Source organism: Astyanax mexicanus, chromosome 1, assembly GCF_023375975.1.
Source record: "Astyanax mexicanus isolate ESR-SI-001 chromosome 1, AstMex3_surface, whole genome shotgun sequence".
Lineage (NCBI taxonomy): Eukaryota > Metazoa > Chordata > Actinopteri > Characiformes > Acestrorhamphidae > Astyanax > Astyanax mexicanus.
Window position 1 is genome coordinate 93,349,965 of NC_064408.1, and position 18,725 is coordinate 93,368,689.

General features: G+C 50.8%; 1 protein-coding gene across 3 annotated transcripts in view; it reads left to right on the forward strand.

The window, feature by feature from the left end:
* tpk1 (thiamin pyrophosphokinase 1) overlaps positions 1-18,725 on the forward strand; it is a 233,636-nt gene that overhangs the window by 57,399 nt on the left and 157,512 nt on the right. The window lies entirely within an intron of this gene.

Sequence of the window (18,725 nt, forward strand, 5' to 3'; positions counted from 1 at the left end):
AAGGTGTTGCTAGGTGGTTGCTAGGTGGTTGCTAGGGTGTTGCTAGGCGGTTGCTAAGGTGTTGCTATGGTATCCGGGGTGGTTGCTAAGGTGTTGCTAGGTGGTTGCTAGGTGGTTGCTAGGGTGTTGCTAGGCGGTTGCTAAGGTGTTGCTATGGTATCCGGGGTGGTTGCTAAGGTGTTGCTAGGTGGTTGCTAGGTGGTTGCTAGGGTGTTGCTAGGCGGTTGCTAAGGTGTTGCTATGGTATCCGGGGTGGTTGCTAGGTGGTTGCTAGGGTGTTGCTAGGCGGTTGCTAAGGTGTTGCTATGGTATCCGGGGTGGTTGCTAAGGTGTTGCTAGGTGGTTGCTAGGTGGTTGCTAGGGTGTTGCTAGGCGGTTGCTAAGGTGTTGCTATGGTATCCGGGGTGGTTGCTAGGTGGTTGCTAGGGTGTTGCTAGGCGGTTGCTAAGGTGTTGCTATGGTATCCGGGGTGTTTGCTAAGGTGTTGCTAGGTGGTTGCTAGGTGGTTGCTAGGGTGTTGCTAGGCGGTTGCTAAGGTGTTGCTATGGTATCCGGGGTGGTTGCTAAGGTGTTGCTAGGTGGTTGCTAGGTGGTTGCTAGGGTGTTGCTAGGCGGTTGCTAAGGTGTTGCTATGGTATCCGGGGTGGTTGCTAGGTGGTTGCTAGGGTGTTGCTAGGCGGTTGCTAAGGTGTTGCTATGGTATCCGGGGTGTTTGCTAAGGTGTTGCTAGGTGGTTGCTAGGTGGTTGCTAGGGTGTTGCTAGGGGGTTGCTAAGGTGTTGCTATGGTATCTGGGGTGGTTGCTAAGGTGTTGCTAGATGGTTGCTAGGTGGTTGCTATGGTGTTGCTAGGCGGTTGCTAAGGTGTTGCTATGGTATCCGGGGTGGTTGCTATGGTGTTTCTAGGTGGTTGCTAGGTGATGTATATGCATAAATTTGATTAAATGGTGTTTGCACGTTGCTACGCAACGTGCAAATACATCAATCAGCTATGCACGCTAGGTTGCTCTGGCCGTTCGGGGGTGTCCAAACTTTTGACCCGTGGCTCCATTACACACAGTACTGGGGGGGCCGGGGTGTCCAAACTTTTGACCCTTGGCTCCATTACACACAGTACTGGGGGGCCGGGGTGTCCAAACTTTTGACCTAACGCTGATTTATCCCATAGCTGCTCCATTACACACAGTACTGGAGTTCTAGCTACCTGTCCTTCGATCTAGCTGCCGTCCTCCGATTGGCCCCATTCATTCCAATGGGGCCACTTCGTACGACAATCGTACGAAATCCGTACGACGTAACTTTTCGTAACGCATATTTTCGGAAAGAGCTCAATAAGTTCTACAGGTCCTCAATTGGTTTCATCTTCGTATTTCAAAAATTGCGACGTCCACGGGCGTGCAAAGTTCTGCCCATTCATTTTCAATGGGCAAAAAAACGCGTACTTACGAAGTTTTTACGAAAAACGTAAGTCCGATCGGAAAGCTGTATACAAGCCCACCATTCCCGATATGGACGCACGTTTTCTCTTTTGAACGAAGTCGATATTTCGAAAACTGCGGCACTAGTTAACCGGACAAAAAACAGGTGGAATAATAATAATAACTAGATTGCAGTTCCTGCAGAAACTGCGAGTGTGATTGCAGTGCTGGCTGGTATCTGCTAAGGTGTTGCTAGGTGGTTGCTAAGGTGTTGCTAGGTGGTTGCTAAGGTGTTGCTGTGGTATCCGGGGTGGTTGCTAAGATGTTGCTAGGTGGTTGCTAAGGTATTGCTAGGCGGTTGCTAAGGTGTTGCTATGGTATCCGGGGTGGTTGCTAAGGTGTTGCTAGGTGGTTGCTAGGTGGTTGCTAGGTTGTTGCTAGGCGGTTGCTAAGGTGTTGCTATGGTATCCGGGGTGGTTGCTAAGGTGTTGCTAGGTGGTTGCTAGGGTGTTGCTAGGCAGTTGCTAAGGTGTTGCTATGGTATCCGGGGTGGTTGCTAAGGTGTTGCTAGGTGGTTGCTAGGTGGTTGCTAGGGTGTTGCTAGGCGGTTGCTAAGGTGTTGCTATGGTATCCGGGGTGGTTGCTAAGGTGTTGCTAGGTGGTTGCTAGGTGGTTGCTAAGGTGTTGCTAGGCGGTTGCTAAGGTGTTGCTATGGTATCCGGGGTGGTTGCTAAGGTGTTGCTAGGTGTTTGCTAGGTGGTTGCTAAGGTGTTGCTAGGCGGTTGCTAAGGTGTTGCTATGGTATCCGGGGTGGTTGCTAAGGTGTTGCTAGGTGGTTGCTAGGTGGTTGCTAGGGTGTTGCTAGGCGGTTGCTAAGGTGTTGCTATGGTATCCGGGATGGTTGCTAAGGTGTTGCTAGGTGGTTGCTAGGTGGTTGCTAGGGTGTTGCTAGGCGGTTGCTAAGGTGTTGCTAGGGTATCCGGGGTGGTTGCTATGGTGTTTCTAGGTGGTTGCTAGGTGATTTATATGCATAAATTAGATTAAATGGTGTTTGCACGTTGCTACGCAACGTGCAAATACATCAATCAGCTATGCACGCTAGGTTGCTCTGGCCGTTCGGGGGTGTCCAAACTTTTGACCCGTGGCTCCATTACACACAGTACTGGGGGGCCGGGGTGTCCAAACTTTTGACCCATGGCTCCATTACATACAGTACTGGGGGGCCGGGGTGTCCAAACTTTTGACCTAATGCTGTTTTATCCCATAGCTGCTCCATACACTCACAGTACTGGAGTTCTAGCTACCTGTCCTTCGATCTAGCTGCCGTCCTCCGATTGGCCCCATTCATTCCAATGGGGCCACTTCGTACGACATTCGTACGAAATCCGTACGTCGTAACTTTTCGTAACGCATATTTTCGGAAAGAGCTCAATAAGTTCTACAGGTCCTCAATTGGTTTCATCTTCGTATTTCAAACATTGCGACGTCCACGGGCGTGCAAAGTTCTGCCCATTCATTTTCAATGGGCAAAAAAACGCGTACTTACGAAGTTTTTACGAAAAACGTAAGTCCGATCGGAAAGCTGTATACAAGCCCACCATTCCCGATATGGACGCACGTTTTCTCTTTTGAACGAAGTCGATATTTCGAAAACTGCGGCACTAGTTAACCGGACAAAAAACAGGTGGAATAATAATAATAATAATAATAATAATAAGAAACAGACTTAAGAAGATCAATAGTGTGATCTGCAATCACACTAATAATAATAACTAGATTGCAGTTCCTACAGAAACTGCGAGTGTGATTGCAGAGCTGACCGGGGTACCCAAACTTTTGACCAGTTGCTCCATTACACACAGTACTGGGGCACTGGGGTGTCCAAACTTTTGACCCGTGGCTCCATTACACAGTACTGGGGCTCTGGGGTGTCCAAACTTTTGACCCGTGGCTCCATTACACACAGTGCTGGGGCTCTGGGGTGTCCAAACTTTTGACCCGTGACTCCATTACACACAGTGCTGGGGCTCTGGGGTGTCCAAACTTTTGACCCGCAGCTCCATTACACACAGTGCTGGGGCTCTGGGGTGTCCAAACTTTTGACCCGTGGCTCCATTACACACAGTACTGGGCTCTGGGGTGTCCAAACTTTTGACCCGTGGCTCCATTACACACAGTGCTGGGGCTCTGGGGTGTCCAAACTTTTGACCCGTGGCTCCATTACACACAGTGCTGGGGCTCTGGGGTGTCCAAACTTTTGACCCGTGGCTCCATTACACACAGTACTGGGGGGCCGGGGTGTCCAAACTTTTGACCTAATGCTGTTTTATCCCATAGCTGCTCCATTACACACAGTACTGGAGTTCTAGCTACCTGTCCTTCGATCTAGCTGCCGTCCTCCGATTTGCCCCATTCATTCCAATGGGGCCACTTCGTACGACAATCGTACGAAATCCGTACGACGTAACTTTTCGTAACGCATATTTTCGGAAAGAGCTCAATAAGTTCTACAGGTCCTCAATTGGTTTCATCTTCGTATTTCAAAAATTGCGACGTCCACAGGCGTGCAAAGTTCTGCCCATTCATTTTCAATGGGCAAAAAAACGGGTACTTACGAAGTTTTTACGAAAAACGTAAGTCCGATCGGAAAGCTGTATACAAGCCCACCATTCCCGATAAGGACGCACGTTTTCTCTTTTGGACGAAGTCGATATTTCGAAAACTGCGGCACTAGTTAACCGGACAAAAAACAGGTGGAATAATAATAATAATAATAATAAGAAACAGACTTAAGAAGATCAATAGTGTGATCTGCAATCACACTAACTAGATTGCAGTTCCTACAGAAACTGCGAGTGTGATTGCAGTGCTGGCTGGTATCTGCTATGGTGTTGCTAGGTGGTTGCTAAGATGTTGCTAGGTGGTTGCTAAGGTGTTGCTATGGTATCCGGGGTGGTTGCTAAGGTGTTGCTAGGTGGTTGCTAGGTGGTTGCTAGGCGGTTGCTAAGGTGTTGCTATGGTATCCGGGGTGGTTGCTAAGGTGTTGCTAGGTGGTTGCTAGGTGGTTGCTAAGGTGTTGCTAGGCGGTTGCTAAGGTGTTGCTAGGCGGTTGCTAAGGTGTTGCTATGGTATTTGGGGTGGTTGCTAAGGTGTTGCTAGGTGGTTGCTAGGTGGTTGCTAAGGTGTTGCTAGGCGGTTGCTAAGGTGTTGCTATGGTATCCGGGGTGGTTGCTAAGGTGTTGCTAGGTGGTTGCTAGGTGGTTGCTAGGGTGTTGCTAGGCGGTTGCTAAGGTGTTGCTATGGTATTTTGGGTGGTTGCTAAGGTGTTGCTAGGTGGTTGCTAGGTGGTTGCTAGGGTGTTGCTAGGCGGTTGCTAAGGTGTTGCTATGGTATCCGGGGTGGTTGCTAAGGTGTTGCTAGGTGGTTGCTAGGGTGTTGCTAGGGTGTTGCTATGGTATCCGGGGTGGTTGCTAAGGTGTTGCTAGGTGGTTGCTAGGTGGTTGCTAGGGTGTTGCTAGGCGGTTGCTAAGGTGTTGCTATGGTATCCGGGGTGGTTGCTAAGGTGTTGCTAGTTGGTTGCTAGGCGGTTGCTAGGGTGTTGCTAGGCGGTTGCTAAGGTGTTGCTATGGTATCCGGGGTGGTTGCTAAGGTGTTGCTAGGTGGTTGCTAGGTGGTTGCTAGGGTGTTGCTAGGCGGTTGCTAAGGTGTTGCTATGGTATCCGGGGTGGTTGCTAAGGTGTTGCTAGGTGGTTGCTAGGTGGTTGCTAAGGTGTTGCTAGGCGGTTGCTAAGGTGTTGCTATGGTATCCGGGGTGGTTGCTAAGGTGTTGCTAGGTGGTTGCTAGGGTGTTGCTAGGCGGTTGCTAAGGTGTTGCTATGGTATCCGGGGTGGTTGCTAAGGTGTTGCTAGGTGGTTGCTAGGTGGTTGCTAGGGTGTTGCTAGGCGGTTGCTAAGGTGTTGCTATGGTATCCGGGGTGGTTGCTAAGGTGTTGCTAGGTGGTTGCTAGGTGGTTGCTAGGGTGTTGCTAGGCGGTTGCTAAGGTGTTGCTATGGTATCCGGGGTGGTTGCTAAGGTGTTGCTAGGTGGTTGCTAGGTGGTTGCTAGGGTGTTGCTAGGCGGTTGCTAAGGTGTTGCTATGGTATCCGGGGTGGTTGCTAAGGTGTTGCTAGGTGGTTGCTAGGTGGTTGCTAGGGTGTTGCTAGCCGGGTGCTAAGGTGTTGCTATGGTATCCGGGGTGTTTGCTAAGGTGTTGCTAGGTGGTTGCTAGGTGGTTGCTAGGGTGTTGCTAGGCGGTTGCTAAGGTGTTGCTATGGTATCCGGGGTGGTTGCTAAGGTGTTGCTAGGTGGTTGCTAGGTGGTTGCTAGGGTGTTGCCCAGGGGGTTGCTAAGGTGTTGCTATGGTATCTGGGGTGGTTGCTAAGGTGTTGCTAGATGGTTGCTAGGTGGTTGCTATGTTGTTGCTAGGCGGTTGCTAAGGTGTTGCTATGGTATCCGGGGTGGTTGCTATGGTGTTTCTAGGTGGTTGCTAGGTGATGTATATGCATAAATTTGATTAAATGGTGTTTGCACGTTGCTACGCAACGTGCAAATACATCAATCAGCTATGCACGCTAGGTTGCTCTGGCCGTTCGGGGGTGTCCAAACTTTTGACCCGTGGCTCCATTACACACAGTACTGGGGGGCCGGGGTGTCCAAACTTTTGACCCGTGGCTCCATTACACACAGTACTGGGGGGCCGGGGTGTCCAAACTTTTGACCTAACGCTGATTTATCCCATAGCTGCTCCATTACACACAGTACTGGAGTTCTAGCTACCTGTCCTTCGATCTAGCTGCCGTCCTCCGATTGGCCCCATTCATTCCAATGGGGCCACTTCGTACGACATTCGTACGAAATCCGTACGTCGTAACTTTTCGTAACGCATATTTTCGGAAAGAGCTCAATAAGTTCTACAGGTCCTCAATTGGTTTCATCTTAGTATTTCAAAAATTGCGACGTCCACGGGCGTGCAAAGTTCTGCCCATTCATTTTCAATGGGCAAAAAAACGCGTACTTACGAAGTTTTTACGAAAAACGTAAGTCCGATCGGAAAGCTGTATACAAGCCCACCATTCCCGATATGGACGCACGTTTTCTCTTTTGAACGAAGTCGATATTTCGAAAACTGCGGCACTAGTTAACCGGACAAAAAACAGGTGGAATAATAATAATAATAATAATAACTAGATTGCAGTTCCTGCAGAAACTGCGAGTGTGATTGCAGTGCTGGCTGGTATCTGCTAAGGTGTTGCTAGGTGGTTGCTAAGGTGTTGCTAGGTGGTTGCTAAGGTGTTGCTATGGTATCCGGGGTGGTTGCTAAGGTGTTGCTAGGTGGTTGCTAGGTGGTTGCTAGAGTGTTGCTAGGCGGTTGCTAAGGTGTTGCTATGGTATCCGGGGTGGTTGCTAAGGTGCTGCTAAGTGGTTGCTAGGTGGTTGCTAGGGTGTTGCTAGGCGGTTGCTAAGGTGTTGCTATGGTATCCGGGGTGGTTGCTAAGGTGTTGCTAGGTGGTTGCTAGGGTGTTGCTAGGCGGTTGCTAAGGTGTTGCTATGGTATCCAGGGTGGTTGCTAAGGTGTTGCTAGGTGGTTGCTAGGTTGTTGCTAGGGTGTTGCTAGGCGGTTGCTAAGGTGTTGCTATGGTATCCGGGGTGGTTGCTAAGGTGTTGCTAGGTGGTTGCTAGGTTGTTGCTAGGGTGTTGCTAGGCGGTTGCTAAGGTGTTGCTATGGTATCCGGGGTGGTTGCTAAGGTGTTGCTAGGTGGTTGCTAGGTGGTTGCTAGGCGGTTGCTAAGGTGTTGCTATGGTATCCGGGGTGGTTGCTAAGGTGTTGCTAGGTGGTTGCTAAGGTGTTGCTAGGCGGTTGCTAAGGTGTTGCTAGGCGGTTGCTAAGGTGTTGCTATGGTATTTGGGGTGGTTGCTAAGGTGTTGCTAGGTGGTTGCTAGGTGGTTGCTAAGGTGTTGCTAGGCGGTTGCTAAGGTGTTGCTATGGTATCCGGGGTGGTTGCTAAGGTGTTGCTAGGTGGTTGCTAGGGTGTTGCTAGGCGGTTGCTAAGGTGTTTGCCATGGTATCTTGGGTGGTTGCTAAGGTGTTGCTAGGTGGTTGCTAGGGTGTTGCTAGGCGGTTGCTAAGGTGTTGCTATGGTATCCGGGGGGGTTGCTAAGGTGTTGCTAGGTGGTTGCTAGGTGGTTGCTAAGGTGTTGCTAGGCGGTTGCTAAGGTGTTGCTATGGTATCCGGGGTGGTTGCTAAGGTGTTGCTAGGTGGTTGCTAGGTGGTTGCTAGGGTGTTGCTAGGCGGTTGCTAAGGTGTTGCTATGGTATCCGGGGTGGTTGCTAAGGTGTTGCTAGGTGGTTGCTAGGTGGTTGCTAAGGTGTTGCTAGGCGGTTGCTAAGGTGTTGCTATGGTATCCAGGGTGGTTGCTAAGGTGTTGCTAGGGTGTTGCTAGGCGGTTGCTAAGGTGTTGCTATGTATCCGGGGTGGTTGCTAAGGTGTTGCTAGGTGGTTGCTAGGGTGTTGCTAGGCGGTTGCTAAGGTGTTGCTATGGTATCCGGGATGGTTGCTAAGGTGTTGCTAGGTGGTTGCTAGGTGGTTGCTAGGGTGTTGCTAGGCGGTTGCTAAGGTGTTGCTATGGTATCCGGGGTGGTTGCTAAGGTGTTGCTAGGTGGTTGCTAGGTGGTTGCTAGGGTGTTGCTAGGCGGTTGCTAAGGTGTTGCTATGGTATCCGGGGTGGTTGCTAAGGTGTTGCTAGGTGGTTGCTAGGTGGTTGCTAAGGTGTTGCTATCCGGTTGCTAAGGTGTTGCTATGGTATCCGGGGTGGTTGCTAAGGTGTTGCTAGGTGGTTGCTAGGGTGTTGCTAGGCGGTTGCTAAGGTGTTGCTATGGTATCCGGGGTGGTTGCTAAGGTGTTGCTAGGTGGTTGCTAGGTGGTTGCTAGGGTGTTGCTAGGTGGTTGCTAAGGTGTTGCTATGGTATCCGGGGTGGTTGCTAAGGTGTTGCTAGGTGGTTGCTAGGTGGTTGCTAGGGTGTTGCTAGGCGGTTGCTAAGGTGTTGCTATGGTATCCGGGGTGGTTGCTAAGGTGTTGCTAGGTGGTTGCTAGGTGGTTGCTAGGGTGTTGCTAGGCGGTTGCTAGGCGGTTGCTAAGGTGTTGCTATGGTATCCGGGGTGGTTGCTAAGGTGTTGCTAGGTGGTTGCTAGGTGGTTGCTAGGGTGTTGCTATGGTATCCGGGGTGGTTGCTAAGGTGTTGCTAGGTGGTTGCTAGGTGGTTGCTAGGGTGTTGCTAGGCGGTTGCTAAGGCGTTGCTATGGTATCCGGGGTGGTTGCTAAGGTGTTGCTAGGTGGTTGCTAGGTGGTTGCTAGGGTGTTGCTAGGCGGTTGCTAAGGTGTTGCTATGGTATCCGGGGTGGTTGCTAAGGTGTTGCTAGGTGGTTGCTAGGTGGTTGCTAGGGTGTTGCTAGGCGGTTGCTAAGGTGTTGCTATGGTATCTGGGGTGGTTGCTAAGGTGTTGCTAGGTGGTTGCTAGGTGGTTGCTAGGGTGTTGCTATGGTATCCGGGGTGGTTGCTAAGGTGTTGCTAGGTAGTTGCTAGGTGGTTGCTAAGGTGTTGCTAGGCGGTTGCTAAGGTGTTGCTATGGTATCCGGGGTGGTTGCTAAGGTGTTGCTAGGTGGTTGCTAGGTGGTTGCTAGGATGTTGCTAGGCGGTTGCTAAGGTGTTGCTATGGTATCCGGGGTGGTTGCTAAGGTGTTGCTAGGTGGTTGCTAGGTGGTTGCTAGGGTGTTGCTAGGCGGTTGCTAAGGTGTTGCTATGGTATCCAGGGTGGTTGCTATGGTGTTTCTAGGTGGTTGCTAGGTGATTTATATGCATAAATTAGATTAAATGGTGTTTGCACGTTGCTACGCAACGTGCAAATACATCAATCAGCTATGCACGCTAGGTTGCTCTGGCCGTTCGGGGGTGTCCAAACTTTTGACCCGTGGCTCCATTACACACAGTACTGGGGGGCCGGGGTGTCCAAACTTTTGACCCGTGGCTCCATTACACACAGTACTGGGGGGCCGGGGTGTCCAAACTTTTGACCTAATGCTGTTTTATCCCATAGCTGCTCCATACACTCACAGTACTGGAGTTCTAGCTACCTGTCCTTCGATCTAGCTGCCGTCCTCCGATTGGCCCCATTCATTCCAATGGGGCCACTTCGTACGACAATCGTACGAAATCCGTACGACGTAACTTTTCGTAACGCATATTTTCGGAAAGAGCTCAATAAGTTCTACAGGTCCTCAATTGGTTTCATCTTCGTATTTCAAAAATTGCGACGTCCACGGGCGTGCAAAGTTCTGCCCATTCATTTTCAATGGTCAAAAAAACGCGTACTTACGAAGTTTTTACGAAAAACGTAAGTCCGATCGGAAAGCTGTATACAAGCCCACCATTCCCGATATGGACGCACGTTTTCTCTTTTGAACGAAGTCGATATTTCGAAAACTGCGGCACTAGTTAACCGGACAAAAAACAGGTGGAATAATAATAATAATAACTAGATTGCAGTTCCTGCAGAAACTGCGAGTGTGATTGCAGTGCTGGCTGGTATCTGCTAAGGTGTTGCTAGGTGGTTGCTAAGGTGTTGCTAGGTGGTTGCTAAGGTGTTGCTGTGGTATCCGGGGTGGTTGCTAAGATGTTGCTAGGCGGTTGCTAAGGTGTTGCTATGGTATCCAGGATGGTTGCTAAGGTGTTGCTAGGTGGTTGCTAGGGTGTTGCTAGGCGGTTGCTAAGGTGTTGCTATGGTATCCGGGGTGGTTGCTAAGGTGTTGCTAGGTGGTTGCTAGGGTGTTGCTAGGCGGTTGCTAAGGTGTTGCTATGGTATCCGGGGTGGTTGCTAAGGTGTTGCTAGGTGGTTGCTAGGGTGTTGCTAGGCGGTTGCTAAGGTGTTGCTATGGTATCCGGGGTGGTTGCTAAGGTGTTGCTATGGTATCCGGGGTGGTTGCTAAGGTGTTGCTAGGTGGTTGCTAAGGTGTTGCTAGGCGGTTGCTAAGGTGTTGCTATGGTATCTGGGGTGGTTGCTAAGGTGTTGCTAGGTGGTTGCTAGGTGGTTGCTAGGGTGTTGCTAGGCGGTTGCTAAGGCGTTGCTATGGTATCCGGGGAGGTTGCTAAGGTGTTGCTAGGTGGTTGCTAGGTGGTTGCTAGGGTGTTGCTAGGCGGTTGCTATGGTATCCGGGGTGGTTGCTAAGGTGTTGCTAGGTGGTTGCTAGGCGGTTGCTAAGGTGTTGCTATGGTATCCGGGGTGGTTGCTAAGGTGTTGCTAGGTGGTTGCTAGGTGGTTGCTAGGGTGTTGCTAGGCGGTTGCTAAGGTGTTGCTATGGTATCCGGGGTGGTTGCTAAGGTGTTGCTAGGTGGTTGCTAGGGTGTTGCTAGGCGGTTGCTAAGGTGTTGCTATGGTATCCGGGGTGGTTGCTAAGGTGTTGCTAGGTGGTTGCTAGGGTGTTGCTAGGCGGTTGCTAAGGTGTTGCTATGGTATCCGGGGTGGTTGCTAAGGTGTTGCTATGGTATCCGGGGTGGTTGCTAAGGTGTTGCTAGGTGGTTGCTAAGGTGTTGCTAGGCGGTTGCTAAGGTGTTGCTATGGTATCTGGGGTGGTTGCTAAGGTGTTGCTAGGTGGTTGCTAGGTGGTTGCTAGGGTGTTGCTAGGCGGTTGCTAAGGTGTTGCTATGGTATCCTGGGTGGTTGCTAAGGTGTTGCTAGGTGGTTGCTAGGTGGTTGCTAGGGTGTTGCTAGGCGGTTACTAAGGTGTTGCTATGGTATCCGGGGTGGTTGCTAAGGTGTTGCTAGGTGGTTGCTAGGTGGTTGCTAGGGTGTTGCTAGGCGGTTGCTAGGTGGTTGCTAAGGTGTTGCTATGGTATCCGGGGTGGTTGCTAAGGTGTTGCTAGGTGGTTGCTAGGTGGTTGCTAGGGTGTTGCTAGGCGGTTGCTAAGGTGTTGCTATGGTATCCGGGGTGGTTGCTAAGGTGTTGCTAAGTGGTTGGTAGGTGGTTGCTAAGGTGTTGCTAGGCGGTTGCTAAGGTGTTGCTATGGTATCTGGGGTGGTTACTAAGGTGTTGCTAGGTGGTTGCTAGGTGGTTGCTAAGGTGTTGCCAGGCGGTTGCTAAGGTGTTGCTATGGTATCTGGGGTGGTTGCTAAGGTGTTGCTAGGTGGTTGCTAGGTGGTTGCTAGGGTGTTGCTAGGCGGTTGCTAAGGTGTTGCTATGGTATCCGGGATGGTTGCCAAGGTGTTGCTAGGTGGTTGCTAGGTGGTTGCTAGGGTGTTGCTAGGCGGTTGCTAAGGTGTTGCTATGGTATCCGGGGTGGTTGCTATGGTGTTTCTAGGTGGTTGCTAGGTGATGTATATGCATCAATTAGATTAAATGGTGTTTGCACGTTGCTACGCAACGTGCAAATACATCAATCAGCTATGCACGCTAGGTTGCTCTGGCCGTTCGGGGGTGTCCAAACTTTTGACCCGTGGCTCCATTACACACAGTACTGGGGGGCCGGGGTGTCCAAACTTTTGACCCATGGCTCCATTACACACAGTACTGGGGGGGGGCCGGGGTGTCCAAACTTTTGACCTAACGCTGATTTATCCCATAGCTGCTCCATACACTCACAGTACTGGAGTTCTAGCTACCTGTCCTTCGATCTAGCTGCCGTCCTCCGATTGGCCCCATTCATTCCAATGGGGCCACTTCGTACGACATTCGTACGAAATCCGTACGTCGTAACTTTTCGTAACGCATATTTTCGGAAAGAGCTCAATAAGTTCTACAGGTCCTCAATTGGTTTCATCTTCGTATTTCAAAAATTGCGACGTCCACGGGCGTGCAAAGTTCTGCCCATTCATTTTCAATGGTCAAAAAAACGCGTACTTACGAAGTTTTTACGAAAAACGTAAGTCCGATCGGAAAGCTGTATACAAGCCCACCATTCCCGATATGGACGCACGTTTTCTCTTTTGAACGAAGTCGATATTTCGAAAACTGCGGCACTAGTTAACCGGACAAAAAACAGGTGGAATAATAATAATAATAATAATAATAATAATAATAATAAGAAGAATAAGACTTAAGAAGAACAATACTGTGATTGCATTACTGCAATCACACTAATAATAATAATAACTAGATTGCAGTTCCTGCAGAAACTGCGAGTGTGATTGCAGTGCTGGCTGGTATCTGCTAAGGTGTTGCTAAGGTGTTGCTATGGTATCCAGGGTGGTTGCTAAGATGTTGCTAGGTGGTTGCTAAGGTGTTGCTAGGCGGTTGCTAAGGTGTTGCTATGGTATCTGGGGTGGTTGCTAAGGTGTTGCTAGGTGGTTACTAGGTGGTTGCGAAGGTGTTGCTAGGTGGTTGCTAAGGTGTTGCTAGGCGGTTGCTAAGGTGTTGCTATGGTAACTTGGGTGGTTGCTAAGGTGTTGCTAGGTGGTTGCTAGGTTGTTGCTAGGGTGTTGCTAGGCGGTTGCTAAGGTGTTGCTATGGTATCCGGGGTGGTTGCTAAGGTGTTGCTAGGTGGTTGCTAGGGTGTTGCTAGGCGGTTGCTAAGGTGTTGCTATGGTATCCGGGGTGGTTGCTAAGGTGTTGCTAGGTGGTTGCTAGGTGGTTGCTAGGGTGTTGCTAGGCGGTTGCTAAGGTGTTGCTATGGTATCCGGGGTGGTTGCTAAGGTGTTGCTAGGTGGTTGCTAGGTGGTTGCTAGGGTGTTGCTAGGCGGTTGCTAAGGTGTTGCTATGGTATCCGGGGTGGTTGCTAAGGTGTTGCTAGGTGGTTGCTAGGTGGTTGCTAAGGTGTTGCTAGGCGGTTGCTAAGGTGTTGCTATGGTATCCGGGGTGGTTGCTAAGGTGTTGCTAGGTGGTTGCTAGGTGGTTGCTAAGGTGTTGCTAGGCGGTTGCTAAGGTGTTGCTATGGTATCCGGGGTGGTTGCTAAGGTGTTGCTAGGTGGTTGCTAGGTGGTTGCTAAGGTGTTGCTAGGCGGTTGCTAAGGTGTTGCTATGGTATCCGGGGTGGTTGCTAAGGTGTTGCTAGGTGGTTGCTAGGTGGTTGCTAAGGTGTTGCTAGGCGGTTGCTAAGGTGTTGCTATGGTATCCGGGGTGGTTGCTAAGGTGTTGCTAGGTGGTTGCTAGGTGGTTGCTAGGGTGTTGCTAGGCGGTTGCTAAGGTGTTGCTATGGTATCCGGGTTGGTTGCTAAGGTGTTGCTAGGTGGTTGCTAGGTGGTTGCTAAGGTGTTGCTAGGCGGTTGCTAAGGTGTTGCTATGGTATCCGTGGTGGTTGCTAAGGTGTTGCCAGGTGGTTGCTAAGGTGTTGCTATGGTATATGGGATGGTTGCTAAGGTGTTGCTAGGTGGTTGCTAGGGTGTTGCTAGGCGGTTGCTAAGGTGTTGCTATGGTATCCGGGGTGGTTGCTAAGGTGTTGCTAGGTGGTTGCTAGGTGGTTGCTAAGGTGTTGCTAGGCGGTTGCTAAGGTGTTGCTATGGTATCCTGGGTGGTTGCTAAGGTGTTGCTAGGTGGTTGCTAGGTGGTTGCTAGGGTGTTGCTAGGCGGTTGCTAAGGTGTTGCTATGGTATCCGGGGTGGTTGCTAAGGTGTTGCTAGGTGGTTGCTAGGTGGTTGCTAGGGTGTTGCTAGGCGGTTGCTAAGGTGTTGCTATGGTATCCGGGGTGGTTGCTAAGGTGTTGCTAGGTGGTTGCTAGGTGGTTGCTAGGGTGTTGCTAGGCGGTTGCTAAGGTGTTGCTATGGTATCCGGGGTGGTTGCTAAGGTGTTGCTAGGTGGTTGCTAGGGTGTTGCTAGGCGGTTGCTAAGGTGTTGCTATGGTATCCGGGGTGGTTGCTAAGGTGTTGCTAGGTGGTTGCTAAGGTGTTGCTAGGCGGTTGCTAAGGTGTTGCTATGGTATCCGTGGTGGTTGCTAAGGTGTTGCTAGGTGGTTGCTAGGCAGTTGCTAAGGTGTTGTTATGGTATCCGGGGTGGTTGCTAAGGTGTTGCTAGGTGGTTGCTAGGTGGTTGCTAAGGTGTTGCTAGGCGGTTGCTAAGGTGTTGCTATGGTATCCGGGGTGGTTGCTAAGGTGTTGCTAGGTGGTTGCTAGGTTGTTGCTAGGCGGTTGCTAAGGTGTTGCTATGGTATCCGGGGTGGTTGCTAAGGTGTTGCTAGGTGGTTGCTAGGGTGTTGCTAGGCGGTTGCTAAGGTGTTGCTATGGTATCCGGGGTGGTTGCTAAGGTGTTGCTAGGTGGTTGCTAGGTGGTTGCTAGGGTGTTGCTAGGCGGTTGCTAAGGTGTTGCTATGGTATCCGGGGTGGTTGCTAAGGTGTTGCTAGGTGGTTGCTAGGTGGTTGCTAGGGTGTTGCTAGGCGGTTGCTAAGGTGTTGCTATGGTATCCGGGGTGGTTGCTAAGGTGTTGCTAGGTGGTTGCTAGGTGGTTGCTAGGGTGTTGCTAGGTGGTTGCTAGGTGGTTGCTAGGGTGTTGCTAGGCGGTTGCTAAGGTGTTGCTATGGTATCCGGGGTGGTTGCTAAGGTGTTGCTAGGTGGTTGCTAGGTGGTTGCTAGGGTGTTGCTAGGTGGTTGCTAGGTGGTTGCTAGGGTGTTGCTAGGGTGTTGCTAGGTGGTTGCTAGGGTGTTGCTAGGCGGTTGCTAAGGTGTTGCTATGGTATCCGGGGTGGTTGCTAAGGTGTTGCTAGGTGGTTGCTAGGGTGTTGCTAGGCGGTTGCTAAGGTGTTGCTATGGTATCCGGGGTGGTTGCTAAGGTGTTGCTAGGTGGTTGCTAGGTGGTTGCTAGGGTGTTGCTAGGTGGTTGCTAGGTGGTTGCTAGGGTGTTGCTAGGCGGTTGCTAAGGTGTTGCTATGGTATCCGGGGTGGTTGCTAAGGTGTTGCTAGGCGGTTGCTAAGGTGTTGCTATGGTATCCGGGGTGGTTGCTAAGGTGTTGCTAGGTGGTTGCTAGGTGGTTGCTAGGGTGTTGCTAGGCGGTTGCTAAGGTGTTGCTATGGTATCCGGGGTGGTTGCTAAGGTGTTGCTAGGTGGTTGCTAAGGTGTTGCTAGGCGGTTGCTAAGGTGTTGCTATGGTATCCGGGGTGGTTGCTAAGGTGTTGCTAGGTGGTTGCTAGGCGGTTGCTAAGGTGTTGCTATGGTATCCGGGGTGGTTGCTAAGGTGTTGCTAAGTGGTTGCTATGCGGTTGCTAAGGTGTTGCTAGGCGGTAGCTAAGGTGTTGCTATGGTATCCAGGGAGGTTCCTAAGGTGTTGCTAGGTGGTTGCTAGGTGGTTGCTAAGGTGTTGCTAGGCGGTTGCTAAGGTGTTGCTATGGTATCTGTGGTGGTTGCTATGGTGTTTCTAGGTGGTTGCTAGGTGATTTATATGCATAAATTAGATTAAATGGTGTTTGCACGTTGCTACGCAACGTGCAAATACATCAATCAGCTATGCACGCTAGGTTGCTCTGGCCGTTCGGGGGTGTCCAAACTTTTGACCCGTGGCTCCATTACACACAGTACTGGGGGGGGGGGCCGGGGTGTCCAAACTTTTGACCTAACGCTGATTTATCCCATAGCTGCTCCATACACTCACAGTACTGGAGTTCTAGCTACCTGTCCTTCGATCTAGCTGCCGTCCTCCGATTGGCCCCATTCATTCCAATGGGGCCACTTCGTACGACATTCGTACGAAATCCGTACGTCGTAACTTTTCGTAACGCATATTTTCGGAAAGAGCTCAATAAGTTCTACAGGTCCTCAATTGGTTTCATCTTAGTATTTCAAAAATTGCGACGTCCACGGGCGTGCAAAGTTCTGCCCATTCATTTTCAATGGTCAAAAAAACGCGTACTTACGAAGTTTTTACGAAAAACGTAAGTCCGATCGGAAAGCTGTATACAAGCCCACCATTCCCGATATGGACGCACGTTTTCTCTTTTGAACGAAGTCGATATTTCGAAAACTGCGGCACTAGTTAACCGGACAAAAAACAGGTGGAATAATAATAATAATAACTAGATTGCAGTTCCTGCAGAAACTGCGAGTGTGATTGCAGTGCTGGCTGGTATCTGCTAAGGTGTTGCTAAGGTGTTGCTATGGTATCCGGGGTGGTTGCTAAGATGTTGCTAGCTGGTTGCTAAGCTGTTGCTAGGCGGTTGCTAAGGTGTTGCTATGGTATCTGGGGTGGTTGCTAAGGTGTTGCTAGGTGGTTACTAGGTGGTTGCGAAGGTGTTGCTAGGTGGTTGCTAAGGTGTTGCTAGGCGGTTGCTAAGGTGTTGCTATGGTATTTGGGGTGGTTGCTAAGGTGTTGCTAGGTGGTTGCTAGGTGGTTGCTAGGTGGTTGCTAAGGTGTTGCTAGGCGGTTGCTAAGGTGTTGCTATGGTATCCGGGGTGGTTGCTAAGGTGTTGCTAGGTGGTTGCTAGGTGGTTGCTAGGGTGTTTCTAGGCGGTTGCTAAGGTGTTGCTATGGTATCCGGGGTGGTTGCTAAGGTGTTGCTAGCTGGTTGCTAAGGTGTTGCTAGGCGGTTGCTAAGGTGTTGCTATGGTATCCGGGGTGGTTGCTAAGGTGTTGCTAGGTGGTTGCTAGGCGGTTGCTAAGGTGTTGCTATGGTATCCGGGGTGGTTGCTAAGGTGTTGCTAAGTGGTTGCTATGCGGTTGCTAAGGTGTTGCTAGGCGGTTGCTAAGGTGTTGCTATGGTATCCGGGGAGGTTGCTAAGGTGTTGCTAAGGTGTTGCTAGGTGGTTGCTAAGGTGTTGCTAGGTGGTTGCTAAGGTGTTGCTAGGCGGTTGCTAAGGTGTTGCTATGGTATCCGGGGTGGTTGCTAAGGTGTTGCTAGCTGGTTGCTAGGTGGTTGCTAAGGTGTTGCTAGGCGGTTGCTAAGGTGTTGCTATGGTATCCGGGGTGGTTGCTAAGGTGTTGCTAGGTGGTTGCTAGGTGGTTGCTAAGTTGTTGCTAGGCGGTTGCTAAGGTGTTGCTATGGTATCCGGGGTGGTTGCTAAGGTGTTGCTAGGTGGTTGCTAGGGTGTTGCTAGGCGGTTGCTAAGGTGTTGCTATGGTATCCGGGGTGGTTGCTAAGGTGTTGCTAGGTGGTTGCTAGGTGGTTGCTAGGGTGTTGCTAGGCGGTTGCTAAGGTGTTGCTATGGTATCCGGGGTGGTTGCTAAGGTGTTGCTAGGTGGTTGCTAGGTGGTTGCTAGGGTGTTGCTAGGCGGTTGCTAAGGTGTTGCTATGGTATCCAGGGTGGTTGCTAAGGTGTTGCTAGGTGGTTGCTAGGGTGTTGCTAGGCGGTTGCTAAGGTGTTGCTATGGTATCCGGGGTGGTTGCTAAGGTGTTGCTAGGTGGTTACTAGGTGGTTGCTAAGGTGTTGCTAGGTGGTTGCTAGGTGGTTGCTAGGGTGTTGCTAGGCGGTTGCTAGGTGGTTGCTAAGGTGTTGCTATGGTATCCGGGGTGGTTGCTAAGGTGTTGCTAGGTGGTTGCTAGGTGGTTGCTAGGGTGTTGCTAGGCGGTTGCTAAGGTGTTGCTATGGTATCCGGGGTGGTTGCTAAGGTGTTGCTAAGTGGTTGGTAGGTGGTTGCTAAGGTGTTGCTAGGCGGTTGCTAAGGTGTTGCTATGGTATCCGGGGTGGTTGCTAAGGTGTTGCTAGGTGGTTGCTAGGGTGTTGCTAGGCGGTTGCTAAGGTGTTGCTATGGTATCCGGGGTGGTTGCTAAGGTGTTGCTATGGTATCCGGGGTGGTTGCTAAGGTGTTGCTAGGTGGTTGCTAAGGTGTTGCTAGGCGGTTGCTAAGGTGTTGCTATGGTATCTGGGGTGGTTGCTAAGGTGTTGCTAGGTGGTTGCTAGGTGGTTGCTAGGGTGTTGCTAGGCGGTTGCTAAGGTGTTGCTATGGTATCCGGGGTGGTTGCTAAGGTGTTGCTAGGTGGTTGCTAGGTGGTTGCTAGGGTGTTGCTAGGCGGTTACTAAGGTGTTGCTATGGTATCCGTGGTGGTTGCTAAGGTGTTGCTAGGTGGTTGCTAGGTGGTTGCTAGGGTGTTGCTAGGCGGTTGCTAGGTGGTTGCTAAGGTGTTGCTATGGTATCCGGGGTGGTTGCTAAGGTGTTGCTAGGTGGTTGCTAGGTGGTTGCTAGGGTGTTGCTAGGCGGTTGCTAAGGTGTTGCTATGGTATCCGGGGTGGTTGCTAAGGTGTTGCTAAGTGGTTGGTAGGTGGTTGCTAAGGTGTTGCTAGGCGGTTGCTAAGGTGTTGCTATGGTATCTGGGGTGGTTACTAAGGTGTTGCTAGGTGGTTGCTAGGTGGTTGCTAAGGTGTT